The 22,677-nt window shown below is 40.5% G+C and overlaps 1 long non-coding RNA gene across 1 annotated transcript in view; it reads left to right on the top strand.

Moving 5' to 3' along the window:
- Window positions 1-1,776: 1,776 nt before the first annotated feature.
- The window catches only part of LOC148782001 (uncharacterized), a 36,304-nt gene continuing 15,403 nt past the window's right edge, over window positions 1,777-22,677 (top strand). Inside the window, exon 1 of the long non-coding RNA XR_016056071.1 lies at window positions 1,777-2,025. This is a non-coding gene — a long non-coding RNA (uncharacterized LOC148782001). The remainder of the gene's footprint in view (window positions 2,026-22,677) is intronic.

The raw sequence follows: 22,677 nt of genomic DNA, 5'->3' as shown, positions 1-22,677 counted from the left end.
AAATTTCTCTCTCTCATGTTTGATCTCTCTCTCCTATATTATGAAAGAACCTAAGGGTTTAGGTTATAGAGATCTTCTCTCTCCTATCTCTCAAATATGGATTTATGGCTAAGGGTTTTAGAGTTTAGCAAAAAGAGAATTCATCTCTCTCAAACTAGGTTGCTAAGAAAATTCACCTAGGGTTTGAGTTTGTGATCAAATGAGTTTATGTTCCATTGGTATGGCTTGGCCGAAATTTGCTTTCCCGATTTGAGATTGACCGTTTATCCCGTGCCATTGGATCGTGGTGACTTGGTGTGGGGTGTAATAAGCCCGATCGAGGTAATCTCTGACACTCTTCATTTTGTTTCTTGCAATCTTATCTTTTATTCTCAAGCATATTGCATAGTTGTTTAATGGCATCAAGATGTTAAGATTTTGGTTTTATTGTTATGTTGATTTTATTTTAAAATTTATCTTATTATAATAAAAACTACATGTAAGTGATCAATTTATTGGGTTAGACATTGAATGTCACCATGTCATAGAAAAATTAGTACACAATGACTTGCTTGTATCATCATAATAATTGGAAATTGTAGCTTCATTTTATATAATTGATATGTTTTCACTATTTTATAATTAAATATGAAATATTCATGGATTGACTTACTTAATTCTTGACAATCCATGTCTTTGCCTTGATATTTTGCCTCCTATTTTTCATACCAAAACCACTTTATTGTTGATTTTTTGGTTTGCCATCACATTCTGGTTCCTAAATTTACAAAATGTAGCTGCAAACTAAAGATTTTTCTTCACTAAAAGCTAGAAGATTTCATACTTCTGCAGGAGTTTATTCTCTATCTACTACCTCAAGCAAAGCTCAAGCTAGAAATATTTTCTAGAACCCGCATAAAATCCATAGAATCCAGTGACCAACCTCAAAGGAAAAAATAAATAAAAATACTCTCCCTCTTTATGTGCCTTAAAAAAAAAAATTCCAAGATTGTAAAAAAATCGTTCAATTTTTTGAGGAAAAAATCTGAATGTTCAATAATTGAAAAGTTAATAATTATCATTATAATCATCCAGCATTTCTTAGATGGATTTTTAAATTACGAATGCAATTTTTTTTTCTAAGTTGCTGTTTTGCCTAAAGGAGTTGTTCAACGGTATATGCTCAGTGTGCTCCTCATGAAGGTTTTGCGCAACATATTTGTGGCTTCAATACACGACCAAGCTTGCTCTTGAAATTGTATCATATGAACACAATAAAATTTCTTGCCATCTTTTTGGAAAGCGGACATTAGATGGACCAGTTATGTATCGCGTACTCTACTTGGGATGAATATCATGGGCTTTTTTTTCTAAAAGGAAAATGATTTGATAGGGCTGCAGCACTATCAAAGTAAATAAGGCCTCACTTCATAACTCATCCAAAATTATAATTCAAGCATTGGAAAACCTTTACATTTATCATCTCGACTTGAACATTATGATTGTTAAAAAAATTAGGATTTTAAATTTTAAAAATAATGTATGTTGTAACAAATTATCTAGATTATTCATTTCACCTTAAAACTAAATGTTCTTTGATCCATAAGATGTATACTATTTTTTTAAATTTAAATTTGCTTTTTAGTATTAAAAATTAATTTTAAAACCATCATAGTTATTTCTTTGTCAGAAGTGCTTTTTGGACATTTTCTTTGTCGGAAGTGCTTTTTGGACGAGGATTGAGGTACGACTTTATTTTGTGTTTATAAAGCCCGGCCTCATAAGAACCTCATTCTTTAAAAATAAAACCGAAAAAGAAAACATAAAAGGTTTCTCTAATGCGACCAGCAAATGGATTTCCCTCTCCCCAAAACCCTAGCTTTCTCTCTCTCTCTCTCTCTCTCTTTCTCTCTGAAGGCCCGTTTCACTCTATGAGGAAATCCATCTCTTCCCTTTTCCACTTTCTGTTCTAGAACTCTAGGGTTTCGCTCTCTCTCTTCCCTATTGCTTCAACGTCGCATATTCCATCAACAATGGAGTTTTGGAGTGAGCAATTTCTCTTTCCTATTAGCGCAACAAACGTATCCTTATTTTTCATCTTTCTTTCTCTACATATGTTTCTTGTTCTTATTCTATTTCACAACATACAGGCGATCTCTTTTGTGATCGCGGATGTTCTAGGAATTTTTTCATTCTGTCAGTGTTTTACCATTTCAGATTATCAATATTGAGTTGCTTTATGCTTTTTGTGACATCCAATAACTTGGAGTGTTTTGTATGTATTACCTTATTTGTGCTTGTTTTTAGTTTTATTTGTGTTAATGGTAGGTTCTACAAAGTACTCAATAGTTATAAACTTATGTTTCTTGTTAATCTCCGGTTTTATTGTTGAATTCATGATTTTTGGGGTTTAGCATCAATGGCTTATGGGTTTAAGGTTATAACACTTCCATTATTCTTAAAACTCTAAAAAACATGTTTTGTCGCATTTCATGCCGGGTCATATATTTTCCGGTGTTGTAGAACGCAATGAAATGGAACCCAAAAGTAAGACAAGGATGATCATTGTAAAATCTAGAAAAATAATCTTTTGTCAAATGTTCATGCATGTTGTTTTTTGTTGTTGACTTTTGGTCATTAGTCATAATTTATAGAATAACCAACTAAAACTTCTTGTATTGATGAATGAGGATCACTGCAAAATCTGGAAAAATTATCTTTTGTCAAATGTTCATGCTTGTTTTTTTTGTTGTTGACTTTTGGTCATTAGTCATAGTTTACAGAATAACCAACTAAAACTTCTTATCTTTTACAATAAAGCAATTTCATTGGTTCTTGTGTTGCTGTTAACAGATTAGCTATTTGTAATGGTTGTGGTTCACCTGGTCATCAATATTTTTGGTTTGTCTCGGCAAATTATGGGGTTAACATGGGTAGCTGGACCATTATATTTCGATGTTGATTTGGCATGATAATTTTGTTCGAATAGCTGCATCACATCAAACAAGGTTTATGTACATTAGTAGTTGGTGCCTCTATGAACACACAAAATTCGGCCGCCTTGCCGCCTAGGCTGCCTGGTCGACAAACCGCCTAGGCGGTAATTTAAGTTTTTAGGGGCACTACTTCACGCCATTGGCTTGCATTTGCGTTCTTTAAGTTTTTAAATCATAAGTCTGTAACTTGTAACCAATAAAAATCAAGAATACGTTGGGCCAAATATGAAACTATTAGAACTTTAAATAATTGCGTCTTCCTCAAAAAGAAATAGGGTTCAATTACATTATCTGCGTGGAAGAATTTAAAGTTCAATTAGTACATAGCTGTTTGCTAGAGCTGATGAAGCTATTAACCAAGAGGATACTTTGACAAGCGTGAGAATACCTCAAGTGAGTGCATTACCCCACTTTACAAAGACTTGGACAAAATAGTGATGTGTACCCTCTTCCCTAGCGCGTGTTTGGACCACATGCATATATATTAAGTGTTTTAAGACATGAAAGAGGTAGTAAATTTCCTTACCTCATGCCTGGTGGCTATTTTTCGGACAACATAAACAATACACTACATCAACATTGGCCTTGAGGCTATTGGCAAAGTGCCAAGATGAAAGGCACACTTGATAGAGGTAAGGTGATTGTACTCATATCCTGTTGCAACTTTCCCCTTGGAATGACATAAAATTTTCTAAATTTAAGAAAGAGGTGACAAATTTATTGACCTCATATCTGATTGTATCCCTTTCTCTATTACCACCCATACAAAATGCTCCTCTCCGACTTCCTCAATACCCTTGTCAACCATAGAAAAGATATATTTTGTATCATGAACATCAGTAGAGGTATCAATAGATCTTAGAAATGTAATACACCATCATATACTTTACTCTCACGCTTCTTTTATCACTCCATTACTTTGTTGAGATTGAAACCTCATATTGCACTCATGCATGCTTGTGGGTATTGAGGTACTCCTTTCTCAACTATACCACTTTGTTTTAGCAATGACTCCCTATGCTCCTAAGGTTTGGAGCCTTCAACCCTAGCCTATAGCTTCTGAGGTACTCCTTTCTCAACTATACCTCTTTATTTTAGCAATGACTCCCTATGCGCCGAAGGTTTGGAGCCTTCAGCCCTAGCCTATAGCTTCTGATGATTGGCATTGTATGGAGTTTTTTAGGTGGACGTTATTAGATGGGCCTCATTGAATACAATGTCCAGATACATCTGCCAAGAAATATATTGACTTACTTGGCCTAAGTTTTTTTTTGCTGAATTGTTTTAGTAATAGCTTACTTTTTCCTTCTTCCCTTTCTTTTTTGTATATCATCTACTTTGCCAATTCACCCTCGGGGTCACGAGGGGGTTGGGGAAGAGGACATGGACAACCATGGGCCCCTTCATACAAGGTTTGTTAAATCCATTGATTCTCTCGGTGCATTTTTTGGCATCCATATCTACACTTATCTTCTCTCCCGAATATTCGCCGGAACTTCGTTACATGGAGCAACATCTCGCTAATGCCAACAAAGTGTTTTTTTGTATCTATTAATACACTGATTTGTATTTTATTCACTATACTTTCACATCACTTTATTTTGATAATTTGTTTTCAAACAATAACCATATTTCTAACCTGGGTCCCCATTCCTACAAGATTCTGATCCTGTAGTAATTGCCATAAAAGAAATAGAAATTGCAATAAAAGAAATAGTGATGAGAGAGAGAACCAACAACACATATACGTGGTTCGGCCATAGCGCCGACTTCTATGGAGGGTAAACCAGTATCTCATTTATAAGGATTACTTTGGTTTATCAGAGATTTATAGAGTTACAATTATTGTCTTTTAGGAAGCAAATCTTACTCTAATAGTAATCCCACAAAATAAGAAACTCAATATATGAAACATTATATCTTGTAATACACTAGATAGAAAATCCAATATTTGATTTCTATAACTGTCAATACTCTCCCTCAAGTTGATGGGTAGATATCAATGTAGCCCAACTTGGATAGTATCTGATGAAACTTTGTTTTTGTAATAGCTTTGGTAAATATGTTTGTAAGTTGATCTTCACTTTAAACATAAGGAGTACTAATAACTTTTTACTAAAATTAGTTCTTACATGAAAAAATGGATTTGAGGTTCTATGTATATGCTTGATTATCACATAACATCTCAATTAGATTGACAGTTGGGAGCCCCATATCTCGAAGTAGGTATTTTAGCCATATCAATTCACTTATAGTTAAAGCCAGAGCTCTATATTTGGCCTCTGCACTTGATCGAGTAACAACATTTTGTTTTTTGGTTTTCCAAGTAACTAAATTTCTTCTGACCAATGTACAATAGCCAGTAGCGAACCTCCTGTCAATTGGACTTCCTACCCAGTCCGCATTAGAATAACCAATAATATTAGTGTGTGACCATTCAGTTTCAACTAAACACCTCTGTCGGGTGATGACTTAAGATGTTTGAGAATCATGTCAACAACCTCCATATGACATGATCTAGAAGCGTCATAAATTGGTTCACAAGACTAATCGCATACATTATACCTGGTCGTTTCACGGTCAAATAAATCAATTTGCCCACAAGTCTTTGAAAGCAGTCCACATCTTCAAGAGGTTTTTTATTTGTTGAAGTAAGTTTACAATTAATATTAACAGAAGTGTCAACGAGATTGACTCTTAGTTTCTCAGTTTCTTTCAACAGATCTAATACATATGTCTTTTGAGAAATGAAGAGTCCATTTTTTTAATATGCTACTTCAATGCCAAGAAAATATTTTAGTTGACCAATATCCTTGATGTCAGATTTCTTATGAAGATAATTTTTAAGTTGAATGATTCTTTATTTATCATCACCTGTAACAATCGCATCATCAGCACAAATAAGTACAATTGTTGTACCTGAAGTCCTCTTTTTTTATGAACATCGAAGAATCAATTCAACTTCTAATAAACTCGACATTCATGAATGCTGAGCTGAGTTTGGCACAATGCACGAGGTGATTGTTTAAGTCCATACAAGGTCTTTTTTAATTTGCATACAAGACTTTTCTCATTTTCTTTAGAATGGCCTGGAGGAAGATTCATATAGACTTCTTTAAGGTCATCATATAAGAAGGAATTTTTAACATCCATCTGATGCAGAGACCACCACAATTGACTGCGATAGACAAAAGAATACGAATAATATTCATCGTGGCAACTAGTACAAAAGTCTCTTTATTGTCGCCTCCATAAGTTTGGGTAAAGCCTTTGGCCACCAACCTGTCCTTATGTCTCTCAATGGACCCATCACTATTATATTTGATTTTATAACATCTATATCCAATTGTTTCATTCCCTTTAGGTAGCTTGACAATGTTCCAAGTATGGTTCTTGTCAAGTGTTTGAAGTTCCTCTTTTATAGCCTTCCTCCACACAAGTTGAGAAATAACATTTTGAAAATTGATTGGCTCAGAATTATTAGAAATAAAACTAAAAATTATTAGAAATAAAACTAAAAAAAGTAAAATAGCCAAGAGAGATATTTTCATAGAAAATATGATTTTGAACAGGATAAGAAATTGCATGGTCAGTATAAAAATCTTGAAGTCTGGAGGAAGGTTGAGAGATACAAGAAGACCTATGCAAGGGGAGATTAGGTGGGGCCACAGCCGCGATAGAGTCTGCTTCTCCTAAACCACTTTGGTGAGTTTTAAATGTATCTTCAGCTTCGACTTGATCATCATGACTTGTTCCGTGTGTGCTAAATACATTATTGGTACTAATGTTAGACAAGTGAAAACGACCTCTTGAATACTCCTCTTGAATCTTATTTTTCAAACCACTATCCAATGTGTCATGGAAATATGACTATGTTTCAACAAATTGAACATCTATGGAAATATGCATTTTTCTAGTTGTAGGATCTTAACATTTGTATTCCTTTTGAATATAGGAGTATCCAAGAAGGATACACTTATTAGAATGTTTATCAAATTTATCCCGGTTGTGCCCAGTTATATAAACATAAGACGCACATCCAAATACTCGCAAATGAGACAAATCAATTTTTATATTTTTCAAAATTTCAAAGGGAGATTTATCTTTAAGAATTTTACTTGGAAGTCTGTTAATCAGATAGCAAGCAGTTAAAACAGCATTCAGACCAATAAATTTTTGGAACATGCATATAAAGCATCAAAGACCTTGTAGCTTCCAAAAGGTATCTATTTGTGCTTTCAGCAACTTCATTCTACTGGGGTGTTCCAACACACGATGTTTGGTGTATAATACCAAGATAAATAAATGTTCAATAAGTTTTGTTCACATAATTTATGCCATTATTAGTCTGCAAAATTCTAATCTTGCCATTGTATTGAGTGGAAATCAGTTTGGAAATTTTTTTGAACACATGGAAAACTTTTGTTTTTTATTTCAATAAATATACCCAAGTAGCACGAGACCAATCATCGATAGAAGTAACAAAATATTTAAAGCCATCATAAGAATCAATTGGGGCTGGTCCCCACATATCAGAATGTATCAAATAAAGGGTTTCCTCTGAAATATGCATCGAAACAGTAAATGAAGTCTTGTTTGTTTTGAGAATTTAGAAATTTCACAAGAATGAGAGTTTAAAGATAGATAGGGCATCAAAATTTTAAAACTTTATCAGAGGGGTGGCCAAATCTCCAATGCCACAATTTATTAATATCAAAATTATTTTGATTGGCAACCAAAGTCTTATTCTACTGTTTGAATAAATATAGTTCATGAGATAATCTACCTTCATCAATCTTCCTTCTCATGGTCCGGTCTTGGAAAGTCACATAATTGGGAGAAAAAATAATATTGCAATTCATGCTATGAGTAATTTTACTAATAGACATCAAGTTAGAGTAAAATAATGGCATAAAAAGAACTTCAGAGTTTTGTGACTTGGAGAACAAATTGGTATTACCAACACTATGGACAATAATTAAAGAACCATTAGCAATAGATACTTGGTTCATATTTTCTTTATTTTTGAGGTTGGATAGACACTGTAAATTTTCAGTCATATGATCTGTGTCCTTTGAGTCTATTATCTAAGACAAAGTGTCAAAAGAAGCAATAGAAACAAAATGTTTACTTGTGTCCGGGAATAGAGAAGAAGGATCTTATGTGGAGGAAGAGACATTATTGTTACTGGGCTGATGATAATGATCATAGTAGTAGTAATAGGTTTGAGTGGTTATGCTTTGAGCAACAGATATGTTAGGGTCTCTACTTCCACCATTATTAGCAACCAGGGGAGATTTTTTTAACACTTTCTTCAGAGGTTTCGAAATCAAGATTCTTGATTTTCTTCCTAGTTATGGATCTAGTTTTAGATTTTTCAAAGAGAGAACGAAAAACAACATTTGACCAAGCAGGAGTGTTACGCCCATTTGAAGAGACAATTGTAAGTTTCATGCAAGAGTTAGGTTCTGAATTTGGCATTACAAGAGATAAAAGGAACTGGAACACTGATGTAATCAATAACAAAAAGAATGGGAAACAACTCAATTGAAACCTGTCAAAGACCGAACGATGGATAAAGTTGTAGCCAATCCCATTTTACATTGCGTATGATGAACTCCTTAATACTTGCTTATATTCCTTGTTAGAAATCATACATAAAAAAAACTTTGCAACATGCTCAACTTTGCAACAAGGCTTTGGCGTGCTTAAAACTTGGCTTTGCAACAAGGCTTTGCAACAAGGCTTTGCAACAAGGCTTTGGCGTGCTCAAATTGCAGCATACTCAATTTGCAACAATAATAATTGCAAAATGCTCAACTTGCAATAATACTATGACGTTGCAAGCTTTGTACATACTCAACTTTGCAACAAGGGTGACGAGCTCAACAAACAACAACAACTTTCTCTCTCTCACAAAGGGACTATATCCGTGGATCATGCTGCTCCTGAACGACATGTTCATCAAGTCCCCATTCTAGGAAAGGTTGAAGGATATCCTCACCTGGAGCTCTTTGAGCTGTGCTCAGAATATTTGAGGAGCCTCAACTCCTCAACTGACACAGAGGAAACTGCATACAGTGACTGGACTACCTATATTAGTCGGAAGGAGAAAGAACGGATGCAAGTTGAAGCCCTGAGAAGAGTCGGTTAGAAGCATTGAAGACAACGCTTTCTCAAGCACAATTAATAGAAGTACATGAAGAAGGGACTGTTCTATCCTCTTCCAAAGGTGCGAATAAGATAAAAAGAAAACAGGAAAGATAGATAAATGAAGACGTCCAACCGACTTTGCCTTCGCACCCTACCTTGAAAGATTCCATGCCAAGGCCTTTAATGATGAACAACTTTCATGAGCAAAGGAGATGAATGATGTAACCTACAAGGTGACATGGATGGTGGAAGCTGATCTAGAACCTCTGGTCGTGCAACTAGCCTTGAGATCGGGAAGGGGGGTTTCTAAAATAAAACCATCCAAAGCTACCACGCCAAAGAAGGTTATGATTGCCACTGAAATGCATGCCGAAACCTCCAATGCTACCGGACATGCAAAGCCGTCCACAGATAAGAAGATTGGTTACTATAATTTAGCATCCCATTTGAGAAGAATACCAACTAAGCATCTATGACGCTCTTATGCTATCGAAAGAGCTTCGAGCAGCTCTGATACGAGTCCTGTCATCTTCGGAGGAGTTCTAAGCGGAAGTCGATCAAGTGGAAATTGACTCGGCAGTTCTAGCTGATGATATGCCGGTCACTTTCTCAGATGCAAACTTACAACTGGGGGTGAAACCTCACAATTTCCCATTGATGGTAGCTGGAGTTCTATATCGAACCTATGTCAATCGGATAATGATAGATGGATGGTCAATCGTAAACGTACTCCCTCTGAGGACATTGAAGGCCGTAGGGATGGATATTAAGAACTTGCAAGAAGGGCACATGATAATCCAAGGCTTCAATCAGGCTACTCAACAAGCCATCGAAAGTGTCAGGTTGAGGCTAAGGATTGGGGAAGTGTACACCACATTCCAAGTCATAAAAACCGAAGCATCGTATAACGCACTGTTAAGATGCCCATGGTTGCATGGCAATGAGATTGTCTTCTCCACTCTTCACCAGTGCTTCAAATATTTCCACGAGAGTAAACAACATACGGTTTACGCTGATCAGCCCTCCATTGAGAACAAAGTTCAAGAAGGGGCACCTAAAAGAAGATAAACCCCTCCCCTTGAAGGACGTAACCTTTATGAGAGACATGGATTAAGACCAAGACCAACAATCAAGGCTTGAATGATGGAAAAGGAATGATGTCCCCTTTTCAAGCCATTGAGAAGGTGTCTCGTGGGAGGCCTTATACTAAAGGACTCAGGTACACTGTAACCCTTGAATCCGCCTCAAAGAGCGTGCATAAGGGTAGATGGACAGTTTAGTGTGCTATGACATCTGTGAGCAATTATAACAACACTGATTCTGATAACGATGAAGGGATAGAAATTGCCCCCTGACAATTGGACCAGTTGAGATCGATCTGGGTGAAGAAGGCGAGCACAAGCCTACCTTCCTCAGTTCATCTTTAGACCTGGAAGAGAACGAGCGGTATATAAACTTCTTTCACCTCAACGATGATGTGTTCGCATGGAACTACCACGAGATACTGGGTTTGGACCCCGCAGTAGCTACTCACAAGCTTGATGTTGACCTTAGTATCAAGCCCGTGAAACAACCTCAAAGAAAGTTCCATCCAAATATAGCCCCTCAAATTGAAACCGAGGTAAATAAGTTGGTAAATGGTAGGTTCATTAGGGAATTAATATATCCCAAATGGCTGGCTAATGTGGTACCAGTCAAGAAAAAGAATGAATATATAAGGGTTTGCACAAATTTCTGTGACCTTAATGTTGCCTGCTCAAAAGATGATTGTTTTCTGCCCCTAACGAAAATCATGATTGATTCCATGGTAGCCTGTGAGGCATTCTCATTCATGGATGAATATTCTGGTTATAACCATATCAGAATGGCTCTAGAAGATGAAGAATTGACAGCATTTAGGACCATGAATAAAATTTATTGTCAAAGTCTTGCCATTTGGTTTGAAGAATGCAGGCGCCAACTACCAACACACTAGGACTGTCATATTCAAAGATATTCTACATGATGTTGTGGAATGCTATGTTGAGGACTTGGTGGTCAAGTCAAAAGACTGGTTTACTCATCTCATTGATTTGGAGACCGTGTTTAAGAGGCTAAGAAAGCATTAACTGAAGATTAACCCCTTAAAATGTGCGTTTGGTATGAGGTCTGGGAAATTTTTAGGCTTCATCGTCCGGCATCGTAGAATCAAGATAGATCCCACCAAGATACGAGCTATATAAGAGATGTCGTCGCCAAGGAACTTACGAGAGTTAAAATATCTCCAAGGTCACCTGACGTACATACGAAGGTTTATTTCTAATTTATCAGGGCGATGTAAACCTTTTTCTTGGCTCATGAAAAAGGATATCCCATTTGAGTGGGATGAGTTGTGTCAAAGGGCTTTCCAAGATATCAAAGACTATCTTATGAACCCACTAGTCTTGACAGCTCCTATACCAGATAAGTCACTCATTCTATATATGACGGCTCTTGAAGGATCTTTGGGTGCTCTTCTCGCCCAGCATAACGATGAGGGGAAGGAAATGACATTATACTACCTTAGCCGTACTATGATGCCAGTCGAATGTAACTATTCCCCCATTGAAAATATGTGTCTCGCATTGGTATTCGCTGCTCAGAAGTTGTGGTATTACCTTTTGGCGCATCCGGTGCACTTGATATCTCATGCCGACTCGATCAAGTATCTAATGACTTGACTCGTTCTATCAGGACGCTTGGCTAAGTGGACTCTAATTCTTATGGAGTTTGATATCACTTATGTTCCCCAAACGGCTATCAAGGGGCAAGCCCTAGTCGACTCCTTGGCTGCTCATCCTATGTTCGATGGATCACCTTTGAATGAAGATCTACTTGATGAAGAAGTCATGTAGGCAAATGAACCAGCCCAATGGCAAATGTTCTTTGATGGAGCCTCCAAAGAAAATGGGGCTGGCACAGGCGTAATATTTGTGACACCCAACAAAGGGTATTTGCCGTATCCCTTCTCCTTGAATGAAAAATATTCGAACATTGAAGCCAAGTATCAATTGTTGATTATTGGCCTAGATATGACACTAGAGTTGAACCTTAGAGACCTCAATATTTTCGGCGATTCCTAGCTAATCGCTCGACAATTAAAAGGGATATACGAGGTTCGTAAAAATGAAATCAAACCATACTACAGTATGACAAGATACCTCTTTGAGAAAATGGATGAAGTCACCTTGACTCACATACCCGGGGATTGAACATCCAGGCTGACACATTGGCTAAGCTTGGGGGTGCCATGTTCGTCGAGCCTGGCATCTCGCTTCATGTTCCTATGCAAAAATGGCGGGGTCGCCATGTTCATCGAACCCGGCATCCCTCTTCATGTTCCTGTGGAACAATGGCGGGGCCGCCATGTTCGTTGAGCCCGACATCCCATTTCATGTTCTTATGCAAGAATGGAGGGCTATCTCCATGGTGGAAAAGGTCGATCCCATGGATGAGGATGTTTTATGGGCATAATTTCCCCCATACCCTCAAGGAGCGGCGAGAAAATTGACAAAAGAATCCACCACCACAAGTGCTATGGCTATCGTGGAAGCTACCCGACCAAATTGACAACTACCCTTTTTAGAGTATTTGATACATGGTCAGCTCTCGCAAGTTAAAGAAGACAGATTGGCCCTTAAGTGGCGGGCAACGACGTTCACCCTACTAAACAACCAGCTTTATCGAAGGTCCTATGATGGGCTGCTATTAAGGTGTCTTCCCCAAGAGGAAGGACAACTAGCCCTAAAGGAGGTACACAACGGGGCATGTGGTATGTACCAATCTGGACCAAAGTTTTATCACCAGCGGCATCGAATGGGATACTTCTGGCCCACTATGGCCAAGGAAACATTAAAGTGCGCAAAAAGATGCCACGAGTGTCAGGTACACGTAGATTATATCCATCAAGCATCATAACCTCTCCGGCTGACCTTTATGTCTTGGACATTCTCTCAATGGGGGAAGGACATAGTGGGACCCATTACACCGGCCTCCGTTGCAGGCCATGTTTACATATTAGTAGCCACTGACTACTTCTCAAAATGGGCAGAAGCTATTCATTTATGGAAGGTAACAGGCAAGATCGTAGCTGGCTTTGTGCGTCACCATCGTACATCGATTTGGGGGTACCAGGTAAGATGATATCCGATAATGGGTCTCCATTCAAGAATGACTACATCCGAGAGTTGACCTGCCCGTTCAATATTGATTGGAGGTACTCATCTACGTACAACCCGAGGGCTAACGGAAAGGCGAAGGCATTCAATAAAAGCCTCTACAAAGTCTTAAAGAAGACTGTTATCAAAAGCTAGTGGGATTGGCACGAAAGAATGTCGGAAGCTCTTTGGGCCTATCGAACTACGAGGAAGAACTCATCCTCAACAACCCCATACCCACTAGTCTATAGGGCTAAAGCTGTTTTATCCTTGGAAGTCTTGATACCTTCATTAAGGGTGGCAGTTCACTATGGTTTGACAAACGACAAACGCGTTAGGTTTCGACATGATGAGCTCAATGACCTAGATGAAAAGCAACTTGTCACACAACAAAATTTGGAAGTCTATTAGGCTAGGATGAGTAGGGCATTCGATAAAAATATAAGACTAAAGTCATTCAAACCAGTTGATCTGGTCTTGATTGTACGATGCCCCATTAGGGCACCTCAGTCCAAGTTCCAACCCAAGTGGGATGGGCCCTATGTGGTTAAAAAGGCTTACTCCGCCAGAGCATACCTTCTCTGTACGAAAACATGAGATGATGTTATGCTTCCAATCAATGGAAGATACTTGAAGAAATATTACCCTTAAAAGAAAAGGGGGGCAAGTTCGCGATGTACAACTCTAAACTGCCTATCACATAGTCCAAGCTACAAGACTCTAAACTATCAAGCATATGGCACGATAGCAGTCCTCGCCCCATGACTTTAAACTAATGGGTATAACAATCTAAAGACTCTACCCTCAGTCCATGATATGTAGGTCCACGACGTATGACCTAAAACATTGCCAAATAGTGTACCCTGTATGACTCTAAACTACAGGAACACCTCAAGGTTTTATAACCTTGAGCATTGGGTCATCCATACCTCTTTAAGTTGGAGGTTAGGAAGGCCCTAAAAAAAATAGTCTACCCTGCATGACTCTAAACTACGGGATCCCCTCAAGGTTTTATATCCTTCAGCATTGGGCCACCCATACCCCTTTAAGTACGAGGTTAGGAAGGCTTTAACAAATAGTCTACCCTGCATGACTCTAAACTAAGGATCGCCTCGAGGTTTTATAACCTTCAGCATTGGGTGACCTATACTCCTTTAAGTAGGAGGTTAGGAAGGCCTTAACAATAGTTTACCATGCATGACTCTAAACTACAGGATTCCCTCAAGGTTTCATAACCTTGAGCATTGGGCCACCCATACCCCTTTAAGTAGGAAGGTCTTAACAAATAGTTTGCCCTGCATGACTCTAAACTACAGGATCCCATCGAGGTTTTATAACCTTAAGCATTGGGCCACCCATATTAAGTAAGAGTTTAAGAAGGCCTTAACAAAAATAGTCTACCTTGTAGGACTCTAAACTACAGGATCCCCGTGAGGTTTTATAACCTTGAGCATTGAGCCACCCATACCCCTTTAAGTATGAGTTTAGGAAGGCCTTAACAAAAATAGCCTACTCTGTATGACTCTAAACTACAGGATCCCCGTGAGGTTTTATAACCTTGAGCATTAGGCCACCCATACCCCTTTAAGTAGGAGGTTAGGAAGGCTTGAACAAAAATTATCTACCCTGCATGACTCTAAACTACTAGATCCCTTGAGGTTTTATAACCTTGAGCATTGGGCCACCCATACTCCTTTAATTGGGAGGATAGGAAGGCCTTAACAAAAATAGTCTACCTTGTATGACTCTAAACTACAGGATCAAGTTTTATAATCTTGAGCATTGGGTCACCCATACCCCTTTAAGTAAGAGGTTAGGAAGGCCTTAACAAAAATAGTCTACCTTGCATGACTTTAAACTACAGGATTCCCTCAAGGATTTATAACCTTGAGCATTGAGCCACCCATACCATTTTAAGTAGGAGTTTAGGAAGACCTTGCTATAGAGTCCATTCGGTAGGACTTTAAACTATAGAGGCTTTTCGTCTCAAACTGAAAATAGAATTGCGATTACATTTGTGTGATGCTAAAAGACAAATGAAGCATTCTTTAAGTATAATAAATAACCATCAAACCATGCCATGAAGTCTGTTACAAATAAAAAGGGTGCCTCTTGGGCTTGAAATATGAAGAGTTATAAAAACATTGCTCACAAAACAAGGTATATAGAAGGAAAAAGAGATGTTAAGGAGTTCTAAAACGCTCAAGAAGTTCTTCAATCTTCTGACCCTCTTCCTCCACCAGTTTCTGAGCAGCTTGCATTTGAGCTCTTGCCTTGAATAATTCTTGTTGAGATCCCTTGGTGATATCAAGCATTGACCCCACACGATGGGATATTTGGTCGAGATCATAGACTCCTAGGCAATCTTCTCATCCATAAGGTAAGTGTAGGCAAATAAGCGATGATACTGCCTCTTTTTTGCTGAAATGCGGGCCTCCAATTTTTACATTTCATCCAACACCATGCACTTTTGTGCCTTTAACCACGTATGATGAGCCCTAACCTTGGTTGCTTCGTCTCCAACTACATCATAGTCATGGGAAGTCACCAATAATGCTCCTTCACGCTCAGCAAAAACCCGCTCCTTCTCGACAATTATGCTTGGGAATGTGTGAGTCATGGTGTCTTGAGCTGAGGCAACCTTCTCTGCAGCTTGAATAATTCCCTCGCCCAGTTGGTAGAGTTTCTCGGTCTGTACTCGGATAGTTCTTGCAAACTCAAGAACGAGAAGAATCTTCGCCTTGACATCGCGAAGACCCGCTATAGAGTTGTTGCCAAGATGCAGCACTTCCTTCATGGTGTTCATCCCCATCTGCCTCTTAAAACTGCTGACTGTTGGGGGATCTTTCATCATAGACCCACAAGGTCTCTTGTTGTGTTGGCAAGAGTTGTCAAAACATTATCAGTTGCACTTGCTTTGGGGGATTCAACATGGACAGTCGTTGGTGGGATAACTTTCCCATTGGGATCGGCGACTAAATGAACCCTATAAGAAAAACAGATAAAAGACCAAAAGAAAGCAATTGGACATAAAAATTTTCTATTACCAAGTTAATATCAAGAAAGGGAGACTTATTCGTGTCAACAGGCTCTGACCGATCCACGACATTCAAAGGTGGAGGTGGATGTGAGAGAGACCCCACGGCAAAATCTACAATGCTACGATAATGCTTGCACTCACTTCCACTTGAGTAAGGAATGGCCCGAACGAGGACCTCGTCAACGGGATGTTCAATATCTTTGGGGTCAGCTTATCACCAAACATGCAAGCTTTTCCTTTCGCCTCCCAAAGCTCGTCTTCCTTATGATCTACTTCCTCACTAGCTGCATGAATACTTGCAGGTGTTTGAACACATTTTTCAGTACCTTGGTCCCTGATGCGGAATAAAGAGGAAGCAGGTCAATAAAGCCTACAAGCGAGCTCGGGGAATTGACCTAATGGAAGATCAAGTCCTTCATCCTCCCCGGCTCAGGATGACCCCAGTCCCTGGCTCTCATCCTTTGCTGCACCTGATGGAGACAACTCTCTCTTGTTCAAGAAGAGCCGACTAGCCGCTGTCTCGATCATCGTTTTGATTCGAGGTCCATCAAAGCCTCAAAGCCAAGCGTGATAAAGGTCTACGAATTATGACTAAGGGAGTGACCAAGGTTGTCGGGGAACCAGCTCTGACGAACCTTTGCGCATTAATCCCTTCTACCCTCTTCAGATGACGAAAGCTGAAGAAGAAGCCCGCGAGTCCTGCACTGTGGTTAGTGTCAATGAAGATGACTCAGCCACTCAGCAGCCACGGTCCCAAGACCGTCGAGAACCGGTCCTCATGCGATCAATATACAAGAGACGTGTCAAGTCAGGGCATGCTGAGCCCCTGCTGACCGATGTTCCTCGCGCAACCCATCAAGTTCGCAAGCTCTCAACTTCAACCAACGTTGATCTCCCTGAAGAAACAGTCAACGTAATGGTTGTAAATGAGCCTGGCGACTCGCATGAAGAATGCATGAACAAGTTCGAAGATATAGTGCACGCAATAATGGACAAGATCGATTGTATAGATGCCGCATGACAGTCAACGAACCATGAGGTCAATTCTCATCACTTTGTTGATGCACCTTCAAGGCAACCCCTTCCTTCTGCCTCACAGGACAATTATGTCCCTCACCCTGTCTCTCAAGCATACATTGATGCTATGATGTCCCATAGTCTAAAGAACAGACAAATTTCGGGGATACAAGGTTCAATGCCTTATCAAAGGCCATACCCTTCATTTATTGACTAGGTTTTGTTTCCCCCGGATTACAAGAAAGGGAGTTTCCCTCTATTCAACTGAACCATGTCTCCGAACCAGCACATAGCCTACTTTCAAGCAGTGTGCCGAGAAACAACGGCTGATGGGAGACTCCTTCTCCATTAGTTCGTTGAGACCGTTGACGGCCCAGCTTTTCAATGGTATGCTCGACTTCCCCCGAACTCGGTCCATACTTGGGAAGAAATGGGGAAACTGTTCCACCAACGCTTCTATAAGGTCGAGAGAGAAGTTCAAACCATTGAACTTCTGACCTTGACCTAAGAACCCTATGAGCCTGCAGACCAGTTCATATAAAGATGGTGGAATTTGGCCTCTCACCATCCCAATCCTATGCCTGAGAAGGAAGTAGTTTAAACTTGCGTGTAGAACATGTGACTTGAGATCGCTCTACATGTTGAGGCCTCCAACCCGACCTACATATCATAATTGATCTCTAAATCAGTCTGTATAGAAAGTCTATCACGCCACCACGACGGGTCACGACAACCATATGCAAGCTCAAGAAACAATCGAGGCAGCCAACAAAAAGGAGTTATCAGTGTCGATATCACGGTCAGTGATCCAAAGAAGGCTTCCTCCCAAACTTTGGACCTCTCCAAAGGGGTGAGCACATTGAAGACAACGCCCCAGGTGGGCAAGCAACAACAATCATACAATCGAGTACCCCCACCAAAAAATCTTAATCGGGTTGATTATTTCGCTAGACATAGGAACAAGGTCTACCCCTTTGAGAAGGAATGGGTCCCTGCATTGTTTCGGTTATTGTTGTAACAAAACATGATTGAGCTTCTAGAGGGCAAGTTCCCCCAGCAAGCTGGGCTCGATACTCAGGCAAATTATTGTGCCTACCATCGAATGATCAACCATCCCACAGATGACTGCTTCACACTAAAAAATATCATCGAAGCCCTGATTCAGAAGAGTCAGATAAAGCGAGGACTTAAAGAAGTCATTCGGGGCAACAGAAGCCTCCCATGCAATAACAGTTCAAGAGGAAGATGAAGCCTCGGTATCCTTCATGTCTTCTTTGTTATAATGCTTCAGGAAGGCTTAATCACACCAAAACTAGCAAGGCAGCCCCGATACCTTGCTCGACGGACTGAAGACCGTTGTGCTCGTTTCACCAGATATGGGGCCACTATCTTGGGGAATGCACCAGTTTCCATGATATATTCATGAAGAAAATGTGGGAATGTCAGCAGTTTACAACGCTCCTTCCCCAGTGCAAGAGGACCTCCCAACAAAAGACCTTCTTAATAATGATCCAGACTCTGCTCTCTCAACTTCCCGACCATGGATAGTCCACCATTGGCGAAGTCGGCTCAAGTCTTGAAGGCGAGAAGCAGTTCGTCAAGCTAGGGCTGTTCACAAGCCTAACGAAGTGAATCAAGCACCATCACGTGGAACTAGTAGGAGACGGGCACCAACGGCTGCTCGCCGGAGAAACAAGATGGTTCAACCACTGGCTAAGCGTGAACTTTTCAGGCCCCTTCCCCCACTACCAACTTTACTGGACTTTATCCCTGTCACGATTCTTCTTCCTTCCCCGTCTCATCGAGAGGACCTCCCAGAGTCATCTTCCACTCGGAGCTCGTTTAATGAGGGTGACGACGTTAAAAGCACTCCCCAACGGTCTAAGCAAGGGAAAGACATAAAAGACCCCCTGCACACGTCCAATGCTGACGTTAAAAGCTGCCTAGATCAGTGAGGGGAATGTCCTTAAAAGTCCCCCACTTTCTAACCCTTCTCCTTCTTCTTCTTCTGCTTCTAATCCTCCCTGCTCTTCGTATCTTGTAGGTACAGCCTTGATATGTCTCAATTTCGAGGCTCTTGACAGAGAACTCGAGGGATCAAACATAACCAGACGCAATGGAGGCAGTTGAAAAAGACGTTGGCTTATACATCAGGTTTCTTAGCAGTTGCTGATGACTTGACCTCTCTAGCCAAGGCACAACACCCTTTTCAAAGAATTACAGAAAGTCGAAGCAAAAGAAACCCTAATGGCCCCCTGAGCTCAACTTTTATTAGAGACTGAGAGAATCAAGGGGGCAGAGCTTTTACTCTCAAGAGGCTTGTCATATGGTGTAAATCTTTGGATCATCGCCCACCACGGTGCAAATGAATCTCAGGTCAGGGAAGACGCTGCAACTTCCACCGTAGAAGTCGGGCACTTTGAAGTTTCCTAGCTAGCCACTTCACCCTAGCGCAAATACCAATCTGCCTATTCTACAGCTTCCGGGGCTCCTTCCTAATTTGAATACTTCAAACAATCCACCTATTCTCCAATTTCTTGGGACACCTCTGATCCAATCACTTCCAAAATCTCAAACCTCCATCACCCAAATCAAGCCCGGCATGCAATCAAGTTAGCTAGTGGGCCAAAATAAACCTCTTCCACCCAATTCTGTTCCTCAACCCAATATGCCACCCAAACTAGTGGCAGGATTAGGGGCACAAAGCCTTGACCAAGAAAGGTGAAATATGAAGTGATAGGACATCTGAGGAAACTACCAGCCCTTCTCAGCATCTACGACGCCCTTATGCTCTCAAAGGAATACCGAATGGCTTTGGTTCATGCCCTCTCTAACCCAAAAGTGTTTGAGACCGAGGTGGAACCCATTGAAGTGGACTAGACAATTTTAGAAGGATGTATGCCAATACCTTTTCAAAGGATGATTTGCAGTTGGCGCAAAAATCGCCCCCTCTTTGTGACAGGTGAATTGCATGGATGCCCCATCAACCGAATCATGTTGGATGGAGGGTTTGCAGTTAACCTTATCCCAAGGAGGATTCTTACTCGATTGGGGTTAGGATACAAAGATCTTACTCCGACCCACATTATGGTTCAAGAGTTCAACCAGTCAGGAGAGAAGCCAGCCGGCACAATTTGCCTTTGTTTTAAGATCGGTGGGCTGAACGATTACGCCCAGTTTCATGTAATTGACACCGACACTTCCTATATCATTCTCCTTGGTCGGCCATGGCTCTATGACCAGGGAGTGGTTCCATCGACATTGCATCAGTGCTTCAAGTATAGTCGAGATGGGTGGCAGCATATAGTTTATGTTGACAAAAGACCATTTTCTATAGCTGAGACTCACTACGCCGATGCTAAATATTACTTCATAGATTTGGTGTCACCTCATAGATTAAATGATAACGATCACAAGTCTACAATGAAGACATGATCTTCCCCTCATGAAGATGTTGAGGATGTGGAGAGAACATTAGTAAGCATGTTCAAAGAGGAAGAAAGGCAGGGCAGAATCCTCCCGTTAACCCTTATTCATTCTAGTATCCCCACAATCATCCCTGAAGAAACTCCGTCTTCACCTGAGGAAGAGTCCTCGCCCTCTACCTCCAGTCTTGGGCCACCTTGACCAGAAATGAACCAGAGCTTATTCCTGAGATTGAGCAAGTCATGGGGATAGAATTCCCAGCCCCAAAGATCACCTATATGCCGGACCATCAAAAAGTCATGCATATCCCCATTACATCTTGAAAGCAGAAGTGGTGAGTCAACTGCCATGAAAGAGTTTTCAAAATCCAGTTACTATAATCATAGAGGATGCTCCTCAGATCATTGACTAGGCACAAGTTTTATACTTTCCTAGTTTGTCGGGAAGTGAGCAGTTTGACAAAGGACAGTCTTCTTCCTCTCAAAAGCAGGATACCCTAGCAGAGTTAAGGAGCGAAGTGCGCAGTCTCCAAAGCCAATTGGAGGTTATGCACATTGCTTCAAAACATCTCAAGGAGTTCGTGCCCAAGACCGAAAGCTATGACAGGTTTGAAGTGAATGCACTGCTAATGGAGGCCAAAGCCCCGCATGAATTGACCATTTAGAGTGAGAAGGCTCATCAAATAATGAGGAAAATGAATTATGAATCCTTAGCCAATCAAACGTAAAGAGGAGAAGAAGCAGTTGCTCTCCATTTCGAAGTTATCAAATCTACAACAGCCCGCCACAGGACTAGACAAGGCTTAGGGTATTAACCCCTTTGAGACACTGAAAATGTCAAGGGGCGTTCGTTCAAGCCACAAAAAAAAAAAAAAGATTACATGAGGTGCAGTAAAGTAAGAGGGGAATGAAACCATGCAGTAAAGACAACCACAAGAGAAAAAGAAGCATTTTTATTAATGAGTTCAAACTTTTTACAAAGTGCTGGCGAAAGAAAATACATATTAAAAATCGATCAATTATCTTATTGATCTCCGTTCTATATGCTGCGGAAGAAGCCTCGGGGTCCTAGGCATGATCCTTCAGTTCGGCCACCACTTGAGTCTCCTTCGCCATTACCACAGTTTTGGATTCAATGGTGCGAGTGAGTTCAGATAAATCTGTTACCAAAGAAGCCTCTATGGCCCTTCTCTGAGTCATCTCTGTCTCAAGGCCAACAAATTTCTGCCTTAATGCTCGCATCTCTTCTCATATCTCGACCATTCTCTTGTAGCAACCTCTCACCTCGCTCTTGAGATCCAGCTGACGGCCAGTCATAGTAGTTTTCTTCTCAGCACATGAATCTATTTTCTCGCGATGACGCAAGATTGACTCCTCCAAGGAGGCCATCCTGCTGATTTCCGCCTCACGTTACAGCATTCCTAACCGCCAGCTATCCAACTCATTTAAGATCGCATCAAAATGGGAAAGGACCTCTAATGCACTCCCAACCACAGTGGTTGCAACAAATTCCCTCAGTTTGACCAAAGCCTCGTCCAACTCGTTGAAAGGCAGCTCCCTTAAGCCCTGCTCGAAGCATTCCTGCAATCATAATAGAAACCCTGCTAAAGATGAGCTTAGATGATGCTGCTGGGATCACTACTACTGAAGAGACTTTGGCCTTGAGGGTCGGGCTGGTTGAAGTGATAACCATCTGAGCCACGGCTCCTCTAAAACAATGGCAAAATCTAGAGCTTCTTGCACCTCAGACCAAGAGGTAGCCCCAACCTCAACCTGCCTCGATTCTTCAACACCAGTCTCATCGCCTTGACCCTAGCTTATGGGGACCTCCACTTCTGTCCCAGCAGACTCTGAAGAAACTTGCTGCCCTTGCTCCTCACCCTCATAAGCTA

Source organism: Amborella trichopoda, chromosome 5, assembly GCF_054954075.1.
Source record: "Amborella trichopoda isolate Santa Cruz 75 chromosome 5, AtrichopodaSantaCruz75HAP2 v2.0, whole genome shotgun sequence".
Taxonomy (NCBI): Eukaryota; Viridiplantae; Streptophyta; class Magnoliopsida; order Amborellales; family Amborellaceae; genus Amborella; species Amborella trichopoda.
This window is presented reverse-complemented; position numbering and strand designations above follow the sequence as displayed.